Below are 19,604 nucleotides of genomic sequence, written 5' to 3' on the forward strand. Positions count from 1 at the left end.
CGTGGTCGGGCTAGGGCTGGGACGCCCAACGGTGGCCTAGGTCGATGAGGTGGTAGAGATCCCGTCTAACGATGAGGCGGATGTCTTGGCGGAGCCATCGATGCCATTGCAGCAACCCGTCGGTGATGTCACGGCGGAGCCGTTGGTGCCGTCGCGGAGCCTAGCGGTGGTCCAGTCGGTGGCTGGGACCTCTGGCGGGCCGGTGATGTCACCGAGGGACTTGGCGGTGGCACGGTTGGAGGCTGGGCCCTCCGGCGAAGTGCCGAAGGGTGACCTAGAGTGGTCCTGCCCTAAGCACCCAGTGAGCGCGTGGTTCGTCCTTCGAGACTCCCGGGAGCATTAGCTCTGGGACATCTTCAGAGGGCAAGGGCACGTCACGGTATCAGAACTCACCAAGCTGACTGCGCAGCTTGAAAGCGCCCGAAAGCGGGCTTTGTTCGCTCGACAGTTGGTTGAGGGCGACATGCAGCTCACGGTGGAGGTGAGTTTTTGGTACTTGTCTTTTACTGCTTGAATCCCTTGTTGGTTGTTTTTAGCGTGCTTACCTTTCATAGGAGATAAGGAAGACGTCGTCCTGCAAGTCCCACTTCCTCCGGTCGGAGTACGCCCGGATGGTCGAGCTCGAGCGTCGGGTGGAGTCCGCTTGCCGTGAGTCCTGAGACCGGGTGGCCGATGTGGCCGCAGCGTGGGCAGAGGGGCAGCGTGCGGAGGAGCGGGCGACTACAGCTGAGTAAGGTCTCGAGGCGGCAAGGTCCCGCTAGGCGGAGACTGAGGCTGAGTTGTGGGCGTCCCTGGTGAACACTGAGGTAGCACTTCAGGAGGCTTTGGCGGCCCTTGATCTGGAGCTCGCCGCCCTGGAGTCGGCGGAGAAGGCCCTGGAGGTGGAGCGGAGGGCCCAGTCGGAGGCGGATCGAGAGATGCGCGTGCTCCGAGGCCGGGTGATGGAGACAGAGGACGCGAGTGCCCGACTGCATGAGCAGGTGGCCCAGCTGCGTGAGTAGGTGGCTCGGCAAGCAGAGGATCTCTCCACCCTTGAGGCTTCTCATGTCGGTATGTCTCCTTTTTGTTTTTTATTGTGTTGGCTTTTCCCTCAGCCTGTTTCTAAGCTCGCTGCTCTTCTCGCAGAGCTGGGCGGAAAAGTGGAGGTGCTGGAGCAGGACATGGAGATGACCAAGGAGACGCTTGGCCGGCGTACAGAGGAGCTGGCCAAGTCCCATGAGGAGCATTGTGCTCTTGAGGGGGATCTTGACTAGATCTGCAATGTTGCCTAGCACGTCGTTTCAATGATCTTTGGGTCAGCGTCGAGCACCAGCGCACCCGCTGTCCAACTGGTGGAGGTCCCAGGGGAGGTCTGGGATCTTATCAGATTCGGGCTGTTCTACGGAGCGTCGGGGGTGCTGACCATGGTGGGGACGCACCATCCGCACCAGGACTTTGCCACCATATGTAGAGGATATGCTGAAGGCATGAGCATGGCGGACATCCTGTCCATCGGGGGGAGCTTGCTGCCGTACGCGCGGTCGGTGGCAGACCAAGTCTCCGCCGAGTGGGTGATGGACGTCCGTCGTGAAGACCTGGCCAAAAGCGCGCGTGGAGAGGATGCTGCAGAGCTCTCGGATGGCGAGGAGCCTAGGTCGGAGGTGAATGTTGCCCCGGTTTTGGCCGAGCCGAATGCCGTGCCGTCGAGAAGTGAGCAACCTACGCCTTCGTCGGTTGCACCGTTGTCGGATGTCACTAGGCCGGCCCAGTAGCATGTAAAAATATAATAGTAGTTAGTAAATGTAGGAAGTTTTAAGTTCATAGGGAAACCCCCATGTAAGACGTTTCGTGGTGTGTTTTAATGACTATAATTGGTTTTTGTTCTTGTGATGGAGTCGCTCCGTTCGGGGAAGCTTGTTCCCTTTCGTTCCTTAGTTTTCCCTTAGCATAATTTTGTTTTAAATTTCTTTCTATCTCGTACCTGCCCGTTTGTTCCGTAGGTCACAACCTTGCGAGCCTAGGGCGTGGCCCACGAGGCTCGACTAGTCGTAGCCGTAGGAAAAGGCGGGGTGCGATCAGTCGGAATGTTCTAAAGCAAAGTTACGTAAGGTAAAACAAAGGAACGAACTACCCCCTCGTTAGGGTAGGAAGGAATTTCTCCATACAAAAGCAAAAGAGTACTTAAGGTAAAAACAACAACAAACCGGTAGTAGAGCCCCTTAGTGGAGCCCTCGAGCGCCCCGAGCCAAAAAGTGTCCGGGTCGGGGTGCTCTTATAGGAGCGTTCGCTAAGTAAGGTAAGACTGAAACTTAGGAAAAGAAGAAAATGACATAGCTGTTCCAAGGTCCTTGGAGAGAGGGGCTCCTGTCGGGTTCCTTCGTGCTCCGTGTGTCTCTAGACATAGCCGTGGGTTCCCATATGGTAAGCCCCCTCCGCGTGTCTCTAGACATCGATTGCAGTATGGGCTCCAGGATTTGCCATACCGGGCGAACATAGCGTAGCTCCTCACATGCCACTAGGCATCCAGAAGTATTTTGTAGGTACCGGCGCCATCCTTCTTGAAGAAGATAGCTTGTCCTCCCATGCACATTTGACATCCTACAGCGACATCGACAGTATTGGGGGGCTTCAACCATTATCCAGTTTTCATCACCGTAGGTAGCAAGTCTTAGAAATATCTGTACTCTCTCTCTCTCACCTATAAAAAGTCATCCCCTTCATCTATAAAAGGGAATGCACTCCCTCCGATGAGGGGAGATCGACTTCTTCAAGCCCAGACTCACTAGATCAACATCAACACTCCCAACCATAGGACCGCCAAGTTCCGACCGCAACCCTTTTGGTCGGAGCCAACCAAACCTCTTGTACACCTCCTCCTTTCTCCTTCTGGTTTGTAACCCCACTACAGACTTTGAGCATCTGGGCTCAGGAATAAAGTCACCGACCAACCCACACTGGACATAGGGCACGTTGCCTAAACCAGTATAAATCCCGTGTCATTGAGTGGTAGGCCACCTCCGATCATAACGTACAGCAAAACTACAAATATTTACTAGTTGGTCACTTTCTGCACCGACACCACCCTTCCTCTTCACCTTCTTCTTTGATGTCCTGGGTGGTTGGTGGCACTGATCTGGGCTTGCGCGTGTTGGTTAGGCAGATCCGGCCTAGCCATGGTGCTCACGGGCGTGGCCTCTCTAGCCGAGCCATGGGGGTGGGGGCTGGCCTCTGCTGGGTGGCCAGATCTGGACTCGGTGACAGTGGATCTACGCTCTCCGAGGGCTACGGACAGCCGGCTGGCGTTTGCGACCTGTTAGGGGCTCCAGATGTCTGCTATTGCCTAGTGGCTGGATCTAGTGGCACGCGATGGGCCCAAGGCTGGACCTACAGTGGTGCCCCTCTCTATGTGCAGCTGTGTCCTTGCCATGGGGTATCTCCCCTCGCTCAGCGTGGCTGTTGTGGTGGTGCGGAGTTTGCTGCGGTCATGGTGCCCGCACTGGCGGCTTCGGCCCTTTGCCGGAGTTGTCGCTGTTTCGGATGCCTCGGGTGAAACAACGGCCCTATATGGATGTACAATCTCTAGGTGAAAACCATGCCTATTCTTCCAGGATCATGGCGGTGGCGTAGCCTGCGCTATCTATCTTCTCAGGGGCATCGTCGAAGCCTCTATTTGTCAGGGGCAGGATAGGGACGAAAGTCCTACTCATGTGCTCTACCAGCGTCGTTGGCTTCTGCGGATGTCAAAATCCTTTCTGAAGGCTTCGTTGGCACATTTTCGTAGCCATCTCCTGCTACTCTCATCGGAGTTGCCCCTTCTAGTGTTGTGCGTGTGTGTGCTTTAAGCTCCTCTTCATAATACTATGTGCACCCACTTTGGTGTTGTTGTAGTCAATTGATTTTTTGCAACATATATATTGCCCATATCGCTCTTCTTTGACGGATGCTCTGTCGTCGTTGTTGTTTGAGGGAATACTTTGCCATCGATGTCGCTTCACGTTCTCTTCTTGGACGGATGCTTTGCCGTCGTTGCTACTCGGACGGCTGCTTTGTCGTCGACGTCACTTTGGGTGCCCCCTTCATGCCGGTAGCTCTGGGCGTGATGGACCCCTACTATGGATACTTTGACACGTTCACTCTAGCAGATACTTTGCCGCCGTGTTGCTCGGGCGAATACTTCGTCGCCGTAATCTTGTCGCTTCTTGGTGGATGCTTTGTCACTGTGGCTTCATCTCCTTTGCTGGCTCTATTGCGTTGATGTATTTTTCCGTTGTAGGTCCAGTTGGTTAGGTTTAAGGTTTGAGGTAGAGGGCCCCTCCCTAATGCATTTCTTTCTATTCTATTATCGTTTATGTTTCTAACCACTTCCTCTGTGATTCTGTAACCAGCACTATGAGTTCTCCCGTAGCCGCCTTGTGTAAGTCATTCTTTCGGCACTTCTTCTTAATGAAATATATGTGAAGTCGTGTTCTCGGAATAAAACCAAAGCAGAAGCAATATATTTGCCATCATGGTCAATATAATAATTTTGAGTGTCGACAAATCGAAGGCAGGAGCAACTAATCAAAAGAAAGGCATGGTCACGCGATCAGAGTCTTCTTAACCAGCTATGTACAAAATGGAAACTTTTACTAGACAAAAGTTGCACCAGACTCTCTCGCACCTGATTCAGCCACGTAGCCTGCTTTTTTCTCAGCCGTCGGATTTTGATCAAGCGTGCAAGCCATAGAAGCTGGCGTCTCCAGAGCCTTCATCTCGAGCTCATGATTCGCATGCGACTTCTCGCTGCCATCACTGGACCACCGCCTCCCTCTGGCCTTTACTGGCTAGGCGACCTCTGCGAGCCCCACGCCTGTGTCGGCGTGGCTGCAGCCACCGTGCCCACGCCCCTGCCTGCTCTGGGGTGGCCGGAGCCCCCACCCCTGCACCCCCGCTCATGCTGGGGGCGCTGGGACCGCCGCTCCCATACCCCACCCATGCCGGGGTGGGTCGTAGGACTGCTTAGTTGTATCCCGCGCTCCTCCGCACAAGCAACTCCTTCCCCTTGTGACCCCTCCTCGCCGTAGCTGCGCAACCCTTACGAGCTGATGACTGATGGCCGCCGCGCCTAGGGAGCAGCCACTCGCACCGGTGGAGCCGCTGTGTGCCGTCTGCCCATAAAGCTCATGCCGCCAGAGTAGCGCGCGCCCGGTGGCTGGCCACGCACGTGTCGTGGAACCAGCTGCAACCCATGTTGGGAAGCCGAGCCCGCCCGCGCCGGTGCCACGTCGCCACTGTGCGCTAGGCCAAAGGCAGCGACGCCCGCACGAGACTGACCAGCGGCGGCGGTGGCACCAATCTGCAGCGATCCTGACCCAGCGCTGGTGAAGACAGCAGCTGGACAACGCCAGCTGCCTTGTGTTCCCATGTGCTCGCCGTTGCTAGCGACCAAAGAACTCAATGTCGGCCGGCATCGCCGCTTCCATGGATAATGAAGCCAATGTGTTCGATGAAATGGGAACAAGGTATCTTTTTTTGTATTTCTTCCTCTCAATTTTTCTAGATGGTTTGTACATACCACATCTCTACCATTATAATATTTAAGTTTTTTTCTTCCACAGCAATCTAAATAATAGCATATAGATCCTTGTTAGTCAATACAAACCACACTGGAAAATATAATAAAATAATTTTACGTGCTGTGATTTGGGGCATACTGTTATTCAAGCAACAATGCAAGAACAAATGAAAACTGGTTTTAGAATTAACTTGCTCTAGTGATGGATTCTCCTAAAATAGGATAACATGGAATTAATCTTTGACACACTAAAATATATGTAAGAGATAATCAGTTTAGAATTAATCATGAACTTAAAAGTTCAGTTGGGTAAGCTACAAAGCCTTCAGCTCCTACAGTTTGTGCTGGACATTTGATGTGGTGGGATCGCAAAGGAGTGTCTAGCAGTCTTATGCCCTTTTAGCTAGAATTTGAGGTTGTAATGATAACTATTTGAGATCTACACATCTCTAGAAGGCTTTTTTGGGAAACATCTTGGCATGACCCAACCTAAATGGCTAGCATTTTCTTGTCGTCTGATTCCCTAAATCCTAAACTTAAAAGTTTAATTGGGTAAGCTACAAAGCAACTCCACCTATGTTGTCTCAACATAGCAGGTCCCAAGCCCTGGTAAAGGAGGAGGGTTGTGATAGGCATGGCGAGCCAACGTTAAATCTAGCCATTCTAATGGAGATGAAACCCAAAAGAAAACCGTTGGGGGCGTAACCCTCTTAGCGACGCGCCATATCGAAACCCAGGTATGGTGTTAAATGAGCAAGGGCCGGGTTGTCACCCCCGTGATGCACCATGTCATGATCTGGGCATGGTGTCAAGTGAGCAAGGATAGGGTCGTCGCATCCATAGTGGCGCGCTACATCGGCGCCCGGGTGTAGTGAAAAATAAGCAAGGGTCTTCGCATCTAAAGTCGACGGGTGCGAAGGGTAAGGAAGCTAGTCAAACCAACTAGGATCCATTTAGGTAGTTGGAATGTAGAGTCGCTTACAAATAAGTTAAGAGAATTAGTTGATACCGTGACTAGGAGGTGTGTAAATATATTATGCATTCAAGAGACTAAATGGAAGGGTCAGAAGGCGAAGAAGGTGGACAATACAGGTTTCCAGCTTTGGTACACAGGGACAGTTGTGAATAGAAATGGAGTAGGAGTTTTGATTGATAAGAGACTCAAGAATAGTGTGGTGGGAGTGAGAAGGCAAGAAGATAGGATTATCTTAGTCAAGCTTGTCATTGGTGATATGGTCTTGAACGTAATTAGTGCGTATGCCCCCAAGTAGGCCTCGACGAGAGTGCTAAGAGATAGTTTTGGGAAGACTTAGATGGCCTAATTAGAGCTGTACCTAGTAGTGAGAAGCTTTTTATAGGAGGAGATCTTAATGGGCATGTAGGTACTACAAGTGCAGGTTTCGAGGTAGTTCATGGAGGTTTTGGGTATGGTAGTAGGAATCAGGAGGGGGAGGAAGTTCTGGACTTTGCGGTAGCTTTTGACCTGATGATAGCCAACACTTCCTTTAGAAAGAGAGAATCTCATCTAGTGACCTTCAGTAGCGGACAACACTCTAGCCAGATTGACTTTGTCCTCACAAGAAGAAAGGACAAACGAGCATGCTTGGGTTGCAAGGTGATACTAGGGGAGTGTGTTGTTTCTCAACATAAGCTTTTGGTGGCAGACTTTCATTTTTAGGTGCATACCTATCGATAGAATATCATCGGTAGTCCACCGAGGGGTATCCCACGATGGTAGATTGATTAGTGGAGGTGCGCATGATCAGGAACCGGATGGTGACACAAGGCATAGAGATAGCGATTTAGACAGGTTTGGGCTATCTGATCGACGTAATACCCTACGTCCTGTGTCCTTGGTATATTGTATTGAGTATGAGATGTATCGATCTATCCACTAGGGGACCCCTGCCTCTCCTTATGTACTCTAGAGGGGCAGGGTTATAAGGAAAGTATCCTATTTGGTACTATACAATAGCTTGCGGTGCACGTCGAGCAGCGCCATGCACGCCTTGATCTTGTGGGCTAGGCCACCTCTGATGGTGCGGCCCATGTCTTGTCTTGTGGATATCGGGGGCCATACCCCCATAGCTAGTCCCTGAGCCTGACAGTAGGTGACATAGTCACATGGTGTCAGGGTCAGAAATTAGAAGACCAGCCGAGCAGGCAACCAGTCCCCGGGTGTAGCCATGAGATGAGAAAAAGCACATTCACCGCAAGGTGAAGTGTGCCTACTTAGTCCCCGAGCCTGCTGGAAGATGAAGAATGAATCTTGTAGCAGGGTCAAAGAAAAAGAAGTCTGAAAGCTTTGCCGATGTCATCCGACATGCGCATATCAAGACCCCAGATGTGCTGCCCAAGATCAGCACCCTGATTCGAACAGCATGGAGCAGCTTGATAGCACACCGATGAGACGTAGCAAGATCCGACCACCAAGGGATCACCGAGGAGTCCCCGACGTCACTGGCGATGACCGAGCACCGAGGAGCGAGGAGTCCCTAGCGATATCCGAGCATCGAGGAGTTCTCAGCGTAGGCGGCGATGTCTGAGCATTGAGGAGTTCCCGACGTAGGCGGCGATGTCCGAGCACCAAGGAGTTCCTAGTGCAGCTGGCGACGTCCGAGCAATGAGTTCCCGGCGTTGCTGGCTATGATCGAGCACCGAGGAGTCCCCAGCATCGCTGGTGATGACCGAGCCCCGAAGAGTGAGGAGTCCCTGGTGTCGATGGTGATGTCCGAGCACCGAGAAGCAAGGAGTCCCCGGCATCGCTGGTGATGACCGAGCACCAAGGAGCGAGAAGTCCTCGGCCCCGCTGGCGATGTCTGAGCACCGAGGAGCGAGGAGTCCCCGGCATCGCTGGCGATGACAGAGCACCAAGGAGCGAGGAGTCCCTAGTGTTGCGGGCGATGTCAGAGCACCGAGGAGCGAGGAGTCCCCGGCACCACTAGCGATGACCGAGCACCGAGGAGCGAGGAGACCCTGGCATCATTGGCGATGACCGAGCACCGAGGAGCGAGGAGTCCTCAGCGTCGCTGGCGATGACCGAGCACCGAGGAGCGAGGAGTCCCCGGCATCGCTGGCGATGTCCGAGCACCGAGGAGCGAGGAGTCCCCGGCATCGCTGGTGATGACCGAGCACCGAGGAACGAGGAGTCACCAGCGTTGCGGGTGATGTCCGAGCACCGAGGAGCGAGGAGTCCCCGGCGCTGCTGGCAATGACCGAGCACCGAGGAGCAAGGAGCCCCTGGCATCGCTGGTGATGACTGAGCACCGAGGAGCGAGGAGTCCTCGGCGTCGCTGGCGATGACCGAGCACTGAGGAGCGAGGAGTCCCCGGTGTCGCTGGCAATGTCCAAGCACCGAGGAGCGAGGAGTCCCCAGCGTCACTGGCGATGACCGAACACCAAGAAGCGAGGAGTCCCCAGCATCGCTGGTGATGTCTGAGCACCGAGGAGTCCCCGGCATAGCTGGCGATGTCCGAGCACCGAGGAGCGAGGAGTCCCCGGTGTCACTGGCGATGACCGAGCACCGAGGAGTCCCTGGCGTTGCTAGCGATGACCGAGCACCGAGGAGCGAGGAGTCCCTGGCGTCGCTAGCGATGTCCGAGCACCGAGGAGCGAGGAGTCCCCAGCATCGCTGGCGATGACCGAGCACCAAGGAGCGAGGAGTCCCTGACGTCGCTGGAGATGTCTGAGCACCGTGGAGTCCTCGGCGTAGCTAGCGATGTTCGAGCACCGAGGAGTGAGGAGTCCCGATGTCACTGGCGATGTCCAAGCACCGAGGAGCGAGGAGTCCCCGGCGTCGCTGGCGAGGTCCGAGCACCGAGGAGTGAGGAGTCCCTGGCGTCGCTGGCGATGTCCAAGCACCGAGGAGTCCCCAGCGTAGCTGGCGATGTCCGAGCACCAAGGAGTCCCCGGCGTAGCTGGCGACATCCGTGCGGTGAAGTGTGCCCACTTAGTCCTCGAGCATGAAGAATCCGAGCGCCGAGGAGTAACCGGCGTAGCTGGCGATGAAGCACGAGCGACGAACAGTCTGGTCAATTGGTCAACGGCGAAGTGAGCATTGACTAAAAGCGACCGGCGAACAGTCTGATCAACTGGTCGACGACGGAGTCCATGAACTAAGTGGTCCGACCAGTTGATCAGTGGAGAAATCTGAGCTCTAGGTGGTCCGATCACCTGGACGATGATCCTACAATACAAATATGTAGAACAGGTAGTACATGATGTAAAAATATATGAACTCTGGAGAAAAATCAGCAATGGTGATGGAACGGCGTATGCAGTTCGGCGATCAGTTGGCGTGAAAATAAATTTATGTTTAATATAAACCGCCCGAACAGTTAGTGTGTAGCTGAGTCTCCAGCCCTAGCTATCCCGTTAACCATAACATGGAGCGCGGAGCTCGTGCACATGTAGGAGGAACAGGCATGACCAAGGAGCCACTGCCGACCACCCATAACACAGAGCGTGGAGCCCGTAGCACGTGTAGGGAGGAGCCGGAGACAGGGCCATCTTTGGAGGCGTTCGAGCATCAACGTGACTGTTCGAGGGTTCAGAAAATCGTTTAGAGAGCAAATATGGAGAAAATAGTTCGGGGAAACATTATGGCGATATACGGAGATTGGAGAATATTTAGAAGAATATTAAAGCGTGACTTAGCTTTAGATGAAGCGTCTAGTCGGCGACGTATGGCACCATCTGGTTAGCGTTGACAGCGAGCATCTGGTGGGCGGTGAGTTGTTGGTGAAGACAACCTCGGAGGTGGTTCTAAGATCGGATCTACTATCGTGGGGGTTGGCGTAGCCAGCGATGAATCGTTGTTGTGGACCGGCATGGATCTCCATGAGATTGATGACGAGAACGTGTTGTTGATTTGAGGTCCATCTGGCTCGCCATGGATCAAGCGCACACCCCTACCTAGCGCGCCAACTATCAACAGAATATCATCGGTAGTCCACCGAGGGGTATCCCATGATGGTAGATTGATCGGTGGAGGTGCGCATGATCAGGAACCGGATGGTGACACAAGGCATAGAGACAGTGATTTAGACAGGTTCAGGCCATCTGATCGACGTAATACCCTATGTCCTGTGTCCTTGGTATATTGTATTGAGTATGAGATGTATCGATCTATCCACTAGGGGACCCCTGCCTCTCCTTATATACTCTAGAGCGGTAGGGTTACAAGGAAAGTATCCTATTTGATACTATACAATAGCTTGCAGTGCACGCCGAGCAGCGCCGTGCACGCCTTGATCTTGTGGGCTGGGCCACCTCTGACGGTGCGGCCCATGTCTTGTCTTGTGGATACCGGGGGCCATACCCCCACGGTGCCCGTAGGGATAAACAAGCTAAGATTGAAAGAACAAAGTGGCAAAAACTAAAAGGGGAGACATCAGAGATATAGCTAGACGGAAAACTCGAAGCTTGTTAGCTCACTCGACTCGCGGCTGGCTTGGCTCGGCTTGACTCGGCTCATTAGGATAATGAGCCGAGCCGAGCCTAGGTTTTAGCTCATTAGTATAATGAGCTGAGCCGAGCTAGCTCGCAAGCTACTCACGAGCTCAACAAGCTATGTTTCCAGGAAAGGCCGCAGGCCACATTGCCACAGTCCATAGCCCATAGGACCCCAGCCCATGGCCCATGCGCACATCAACATCAGCACATAATAGAACAAAACCCTAAGCCTCCTTAGGGGCTCACGCACAGCCGCCTGGCTGCCGCAAGCTCGCGAGTCACGACTACAGCAGGGGCGTAGGGCCAGCACGCGACCGTGGCGATGACAAGGTGAGCGAGACGCCTGACGCCGTGACCGCAAGTCAGGCGGCCACAATCAGTGGCTCTCTGTCTACGAGCAGGTCTAGTTCTAGTCCTCACTCGGTCACTCCTCTCTCCTTTTTCCTCTAGATCTTCCTCTGCCGATTGCTGCTTTGTCAGAGGTGATCCAGGGGGAGGGCTTCCTGGGGCTTTACCGTGGGTGGGGGGCAAGCTGCCTAAAGGTCATGCCACATTCCGGTATCACCTGGGTGTTGTACGAGGCATGGAAGGATGTTCTTCTGGCTGAGAGGAACAAGCCGCGTGGCTTAGCAAATTGAACAATCTTTTTTGAACAATGGAGGCGTTGCTGCAGATGAAGTTTTGCTCCTTTGCTGGGATTTCTGATCTATTTTTTGTTTTGGATCCTGGCTGTGCCGAATGGGTTGCTGGGATTCCTGATCTATTTTTAGTTTTGGACTACTGGGATTTCTAATCTATTTTTTGTTTTGGAATCTCGGCTCCGGTGAATGGGTATATAGGGTGCGTTTCTCTATTTGGCTGAGTGGAAAGCATTTGTTGTAACATCAATTCTGAAGAGCTGATTGATTTTTGTTCTGTTATAAGAAAAGGATTTGAGTAGATTGATTGCCGAATGTCTGAGTAGAAAATAAGCCTTGCACACAACCAAACAGCCATATAAAAATAGTAGATGTTGCAATTCCTAGAATGAATAGCAAAACATAAGCAGTGCTTTGTGCCATGTCAGCCGTGGCCATGGAGGGCGAGAATAGTGCATCACCGCATCCTCCAAGTTTGGAGTCAAGGAGTAAGCTTTGTGGACGACGAACTAGAACTCGGTCTTCATCGAATCCCACTCTGTCCATGGACGTGGTGGTATTTTATCTAATTTCCAAATACTAGTTCGTACAGTACAGACTTGAAAGTTGAATTTGCTTGATTCATTGATTGGTCCAAAGTTATAGGAATCATTGCTATCCAGATTATTTGATTATTGCTATCCAGATAATGAATTTATCCCCAAAAATGAAGAATGTCATACTTTATTTTTAATGCAATAGCAATGATTCAGCTATACATTAATACATGTATGTTTCTTTGTGTAGCCATTAGAGAAAGTTTTAGAAGATGAGGAGGATGATGATAACAGCTTCGACCATAGGGATGATATGTCTGAAAGCCTACCTACAGTTGATGGTGGAAGTGGAAGCCAGAGGGGTGATGAGGTTGATGATGGCACATCAAAGGCTAAGAAGGCAAAGACAGGAGGGAAAAAAGCTGGTGTTACATTGTCTCCCAAGTGCAAGATAGCAAGAGGCAAAAGGGCTAATTGCTGGAAACATTTTAAGGTTGTCAATGTCCCATCCAAGAAGGAGAGGGGTGTCATGGAGACAAAGGCAAAGTGTAAGTTCTGTTATAGGAGTTATGTGTACCATCCAGGTGGTGCTACAACAACTCTGAACCGGCACCTGGCTAATTGCACACAATATCAGAACAAGTTGGCAAAGGCTAAAGCTCAAGGTACACTAAACTTTGGTCCAGATGATGGCAATTCTCTTGTTGTTAATCCTACTAAATATGATCATGAGCACACTAGAGAATTGATTGCCAAGATGATAATTGCTCATGAGTATTCATTTAGGATGGTAGAGCATAAATGGTTTAATATCTTGATGAAATGGATGAATGGTAACTATGAATTTATTGGTAGGAAGTCTATAAAAAATGAATGCGTGAGGGTTTATGAATCTGAAAAAAAACAACTCAAGAGGAGTCTGAAAGAGGCAGAATCAATAAGTTTAACCACTGATTTATGGACGTCTAATCAAAACCTTCAGTACATGCGTTTGGTGGCACATTATATAGATGAGAATTGGGTTTTGCAATGTCGTGTCTTGAACTTTATCGAGGTGGATCCTCCCCACACTGGTATTGTCATAGCTCAGGCTATTTTTGAGTGTATGGTAGAATGGAAAATAGAAGACAAGGTCACTACAATAACTCTTGATAATGCTACAAACAATGATACGTCTGTTACAAATTTGAAGGCAAAGCTTCTTGCTAGAAAGAATTCAGTATTTGGTCCTAATTACTTTCATATTTGTTGTGCTGCTCACATAGTCAATTTGGTTGTTAATGATGGCCTCCAACCAATAGATAATTTGATAACTTGCTTGAGGAACACAGTGAAATACTTTAAGAGGTCTCCATCTCGCATGTATAAGTTTGTGGAAGTATGCAACAATTATTCTGTCAAAGTAGGAAGAGGTTTAGCTTTGGATGTTAAAACAAGGTGGAATTCAACTTATAAAATGCTAGATACGTGCATTGACTATAAGGATGCATTTGGTTATTATGAAGATGTAGACACCAGCTATGTTTGGAAACCTTTAGATTCAAATTGGGTATTGTTTGGAAAAATTAGGCCAATATTAGGAACAATGGCAGAGGCCACTACTGCATTTTCTAGGTCACTCTATCCAACTGCCAATTGTTTCTATCCTTACATAGTGAAAGTTAAGAGAGCATTGATAGGAGCGCAGCAATCTAGAGATACATATTTGATGAGTATGGCTGCTGCTATGTTGGAGAAATTTGATAAATATTGGGACGAGAAGAACAATGTTATGGTTATTGCTACAATTCTTGACCCTAGGTTCAAGATGAGGTACATTAAATGGTGTTTTGCATAGATTTTTGACCCAGTTAGGTGTGAAATTGAGATTAATGACATCAACGAAGAGTTGGAAAGGCTCTATAACAAGTATGAGATATTAAATCGGCAAAAGATGGGTGACAATGGCACGAACAGGCAATCAACCATAGCTTCACTTGATACAACCAGCTCAATGGCTTCTATTGAAAGTGATTTCCAGTCATTTTTGCAATCTAGTGTTACAGAAAGTTCAAAAATCTGAACTACTGATTTATCAAGATGAACCAAATGAGCCCATAGATAACAAGCATTTCAACTTACTTAGATATTGGAATGTGAACTGTCATAGATTTCCAGTTGTGTCTAGCTTGGCAAAGAGGTTCTTGGCTGTTCCAGTGAGCAGTGTATCATCAGAGTGCACCTTCAGTAATGCAGGTTGAGTTATTGATGACTACAAAAGCTCTTTAAAGCCAGCCATAGTTCAGGCATTAGTGTGTGCATCTAGCCGGATAAGGGGCACTTATGAAGACAACAATCATCCTCTCGTGGTATGGATTCATATATATAAGTATATAACTTGTTCTCTCTGTTCAACTTTGTTTCTCTTGTGACATGCTAATATTTTTTCTATTTTTAGGTTGGAGATGATGAAGATGATGTCGAGTCTATTGAATTCCCAAAATGCATGGTGTCAAGCAATTAGTGTCAGTGGGGTACATGTGCTCAGTTTGTGCATTCTTTTTTTTCTTGTTGCTTATCATCTTGTTAACACAGTGTTGCTTGTTGTACTATTATTGACCTATAGGAAAGGGGGAAGGACTGAACGAGGGACATTTTGCCATGGAGAAGTCTTAACTGACCATGCCTTTTGTGTGTTTGCATGGAAATACAGAATGATGGAACTTCAATAATGTGTCATTTTGCTATGTTAACTTATGTTATGTTTATGCGCCCTTTCTATCTAGCTGATGTCGCACTTTGCAATTTGCATGGATGATAGTTGATGGATGAATATGTGATGGAGACATGGACGATGGACCTAATTTGTACTCTATTACATGTGTATGCATATGATGCTTGCTGCTAGCATGTATGATGGATAAATATGTGGTGTATCATGTATGACTCATTGAAATGTATGGTAGTCTTCATTTTACATTTTTTATCCCTGGCTCACGAGCCAAGCCGAGCCGAGCTGAGCCAGCTCGATATCCAGCTTTAGTCAGAGGTATTCAGGGAAAGGGTTATCAAAGAGGGCTCTTGGAAGGAAGAAGAGGACATAAACAACATGTGGGAGAAGATATCAACCAACATTCAGAAGGTGGCCTCAGAGATGTGTGGAGTAACCAAAGGAAGTGGAGGCGAGGCTAAAGATATTTGGTGGTGGAACGAGGAAGTCCAAAAGGCTATTAAGGAGAAGAAAGAATGCTATAGACGCTTGTACCATGATAGGAGTGTGGACAACATAGAGAAGTACAAGGTGGCAAAGAAGACTACAAAGCAAGCTATAAGTGTGGCAAAGGGTAGAACGTACGAGGATCTTTACCAACGTTTGGGTATGAAGGAATGAGAGAAGGACATTTATAGGATGGCTAGGGTTCGTGAGAGAAAAACAAGGGACTTAAACCAAGTTAAGTGCATTAAGGATGAAAGGGAGCATCTCTTGATGAAGGAGGATAAGATCTGACATCGATGGCAAGAGTATTTTGACAAATTATTCAATGGTGAGAATACGAACACAACCTTTTAGTTGGATGACCCTTTTGATGACACCAATAGGCGCTTTGTGCGGAGAATCAAAGAATCTGAGGTTAGAGAGGCCTCGGGGACATAGCTATAGTATGGCTAATCAAGCTGTTCAACCATATTTTTCTATCGAACAAGATGCCTGATGAGTGGAGAAGTATATTGGTACCGATCTACAAGAATAAAGAGGATATTCAAAGTTGTACTAATTACCGGGGAATTAAGTTGATGAGCCATACTATGAAGCTATGGGAGGTAGTTATCGAGCATCGCTTGAGAGCAATAACACGGGTCTCTATGAACCAATTTGGTTTCATGCCTGAAAAGTCAACCATGGAAGCTATTTTCTTAATAAGACAAGTTATGGAGCGGTATAGGGAGAAGAAGAAGGACCTACACATGGTTTTTATTGACTTAGAGAAGGCTTATGATAAAATACCAAGGAATGTTATGTGGTGGGCTTTGGATAAACATAAAGTCCCAACGAAGTACATCGGGCTCATTAAGGACATGTACAACAATGTTGCGACTAGAGTTTGAACAAGTGATGGAGACACGGATGACTTCCCGATTAGGATAGTACTATATCAAGGGTCAGCTTTGAGCCCTTATTTGTTTGCCTTAGTGATGGATAAGGTCACAAGGGACATACAAGGGGACATCCCTTAGTGTATGCTTTTCGCGGACGATGTAGTGCTAGTTGATGAAAGCCGGACAGGAGTGAATCAGAAACTAGAGTTATAACGGGAGACTTTAGAGTCCAAAGGTTTTAGACTCAGTAGAACTAAAACTGAGTATATGAGACATGACTTCGACACTACTACTCATGAGGAGGAAGATATTAGTTTGGAAGGTCAAGTAGTGCCTAGGAAGGATACATTTCGATATTTAGGATCAATGCTATAGAGAGACGAGGATATTGATAAAGATGTTAGCCATAGTGAAAGCATCTAGGCCCCTAGTTGGGTTTCGGTGATTAATGACAATACGTGATTACTGTGACTAACGTGTGTTTTGTAGAAACAATTGAGTTAGGTCATGATAATAGAGATCGATCGAGCAATCATGGTTGTCATGCCCCTACGATGTAAATCGTTTCGGTTTTCAAAGGATGGACGACAAGGTTAAGGATGGACTTGATCTAAGTGTCGATTGGAGTTGGAGAGACACTTAGAGTAGTTTAGGACTTTGTTTTTCCTTTGGCCATACTATTAAGGGAGTATGAATGGGTAGCTTGACCTAGGTGAGTCTAGTGAGTTAGGTGTGGTGCACACTTGTTAAAACTAGCACTAGGTAGCTCCACAATAGCCCTTTGATCCAATGGAGCAAACTTCATTCACATATGTTTGAGAGTTGGAAGTAAATGGAGGGTCAAATACTGACCAGACGCTGGCTCCGCTGTGACCGAACGCTGGCTCAGGGTCCGGTCAGTTCATTTGACCAAGGTGAAAGCGTCTAGAAGTGACCAAACGCTGCGAGGTCTTGGTACCAGACGCTGAGGGCCAGCGTTCGGTCGACTCCAGTAAGGTTCTAGAGAGGGAAAATCATAACCGGACGTGTCCGATCAGTGCTGACCGGACGCTGGCCAGTGTTTGGTCACACTATAAACACTGGAGTTTAGGGTATACTGACTGGAGCGTCCGATCAACATGACCGGAACGTCTGGTCATCCCGCAGAGGCACATAACGGTTCGTTTTTTAGCCAGTGTTATAAATACAACCTTCACTCGTGTGTGGGGGTACTTTCGCTCATTCCAACAGCTGAGAAACATCTTAGAGAGTGCCAAGAAGGGCAAGGTCCTAGTGAGGTGATTGAGATTTGAAAATCCCAAAGAGAGCCCTCATTAGTGAAGATCAAGAGTAGCAAAGTGTGCATCCATCTTCTCATTAGGCTTGTCGTGGTCAAGTGAGAGTTCGTACTTATTACTCTTGGTGATCGCCATCACCTAGACAGCTTGGTGGTGATTGGAAGTTTGGTGATCACCCGGCAGAGCTTGTGGGTGATCCAACTTATGTTGTGAGCGGTTGTGGGTGATTCACCGTGACGGAGTGTCGAAGAATCAACCCGTAAAGAGCACTTGATCCTTGCGTGGATCAAGGGGGAGCTACACCCTTGCACGGGTGCTCCAAGGAGGACTAGTGGGGAGTGGCGACTCTATGATACCTCGGCAAAACATCGCCGCGTTTCTTCCTCTCTATTTACTTTGAGCATTTACTTTGTGCAATTCAATTCATGTCTTTACATTCATAGAATTGCCATGCTAGGGTAGGATTGGAACTTAGGTTGCAAGTCTTTTGTGCGGTAGAACAATTAGGAACACTTTCTAGGCACAAGGGGTTAATTGGGCTACCATAGGATTTAATTATTACAAAGAAATTTAGAATTAGCCCAATTCACCCCCCCTCTTGGGCATCTTGATCCTTTCAATTGGTATCAGAGCCTCATGCTCACGTATTTAGGCTTAATCGCCTAGAGCAAGATGTCTCACGGGGATGGACCTTCTCCTATCTTTGAGGGAGATGACTTTCCTTATTGAAAAATTCGCATGGAGGCGTATCTAGAGGCTCTAGATGTCGGTATACTTAGAGCCACCTCACAAGGCTTCCCAAAACCTCGGGATGCTACTAACCTACAAGGCGATGAGGTGAATTATGAGAAGTGGAATGCAAAGGCTCGAAACACCATCTTTAGAGGCCTTTGCAAAGATGTGTTCAATCGGGTGAGGAACCACAAAGACGCCCATGCACTATGGTCGGACGTTTGTGTGCTCCATGAGAGAACTAAGAGTGAGCATGAGGAATGCTATCATCTTGTCATGAAAAAGCTCAACTCTTTTGAAATGCTTCCTAAGGAATGTGCTAATGAAATGTATTCACGTTTGAATATTCTTGTAGAGGAAGTCAATGGGCTTGGACTCACTCAAATGCAACCATCTAATGTTGTAAGAAAGATCTTGAGTGTCCTCCCCATTGACAAATATGGGCATATTGTGACCATGCTACATCATGATGATCTTTCCACCGCTACACCGACACAAATCTTGGGAAGATCAATGCTCATGAGATGTACATGCACATCATGCCACAAGATGGCTCACCCTCTACCAAGAAGAAAGATAAGGACTTAGCATTCAAAGCTAGCCAAGAGAAGGGCAAGGCAAGACTTGAGTATGAGAGCTCAAGTGATGATGAAGTTGATGATGAAAGTCTTGCTCTCATGGTGAAGAAGACCGTCAAGATGCTAAAGAAGCTAAACAAGAGTGGCATCAAGTTTGATGGCAAGAAGAAGAAGTTCTTCACTAGTTCTAGAAGGAAGCCAATCTCCGAGATGGATTGCTACAATTATGGAGAACTTGGTCATCTAGCTCACCAATGCACAAAGCCCAAGAAAGATAAGTTCAAGAACAAGAACAAGGGCAAGAAAGATGACTCAAGCAATGAAGATGAAGATGAGAAGAAAAAGAACAAGCCATACAAGAAGAGAGATGGCAAGAAGAAGGACTTCCACAAGAAGAAGAAGAGTGGAAAGGCTTACATCGTCGGTGATTGGCTCACGGATATTGATTCATCTAGTGGATCATCTGATGATGATAGTGACAACGAGAAGGTGGCCGCCATTGCTATTGACTCATCATCTTCACCGCCACCACCGCCATCATCCTCTACACACCTATGCCTTATGGCCAAAGGTGAACGAAAGGTATCACATGATGATGATAGTAGTGGTGATGATCATGCTCATAATGATGATAGTGATAGTGATAGCGATGATGATGAATATGAGTCACCTACTTATGATGATCTTGCTAAATTGCTAATGAAATACACTAAGATCATTATAAAGACTAGAGCTAAAAATGAAAAGCTTGAGATTAAGAATGATTCTCTTTTAGCTAA

The 19,604-nt window shown here is 48.6% G+C and overlaps 1 pseudogene; it reads left to right on the plus strand.

Annotated features, from left to right (window-relative positions):
• Window positions 1–12,690: 12,690 nt before the first annotated feature.
• On the plus strand, window positions 12,691–14,664 carry LOC136496265 (zinc finger BED domain-containing protein RICESLEEPER 2-like; annotated as a pseudogene).
• The last annotated feature ends 4,940 nt before the right edge of the window (window positions 14,665–19,604 follow it).

The sequence above is a fragment of the Miscanthus floridulus genome, chromosome 1 (assembly GCF_019320115.1).
Source record: "Miscanthus floridulus cultivar M001 chromosome 1, ASM1932011v1, whole genome shotgun sequence".
NCBI classification, from domain to species: Eukaryota; Viridiplantae; Streptophyta; class Magnoliopsida; order Poales; family Poaceae; genus Miscanthus; species Miscanthus floridulus.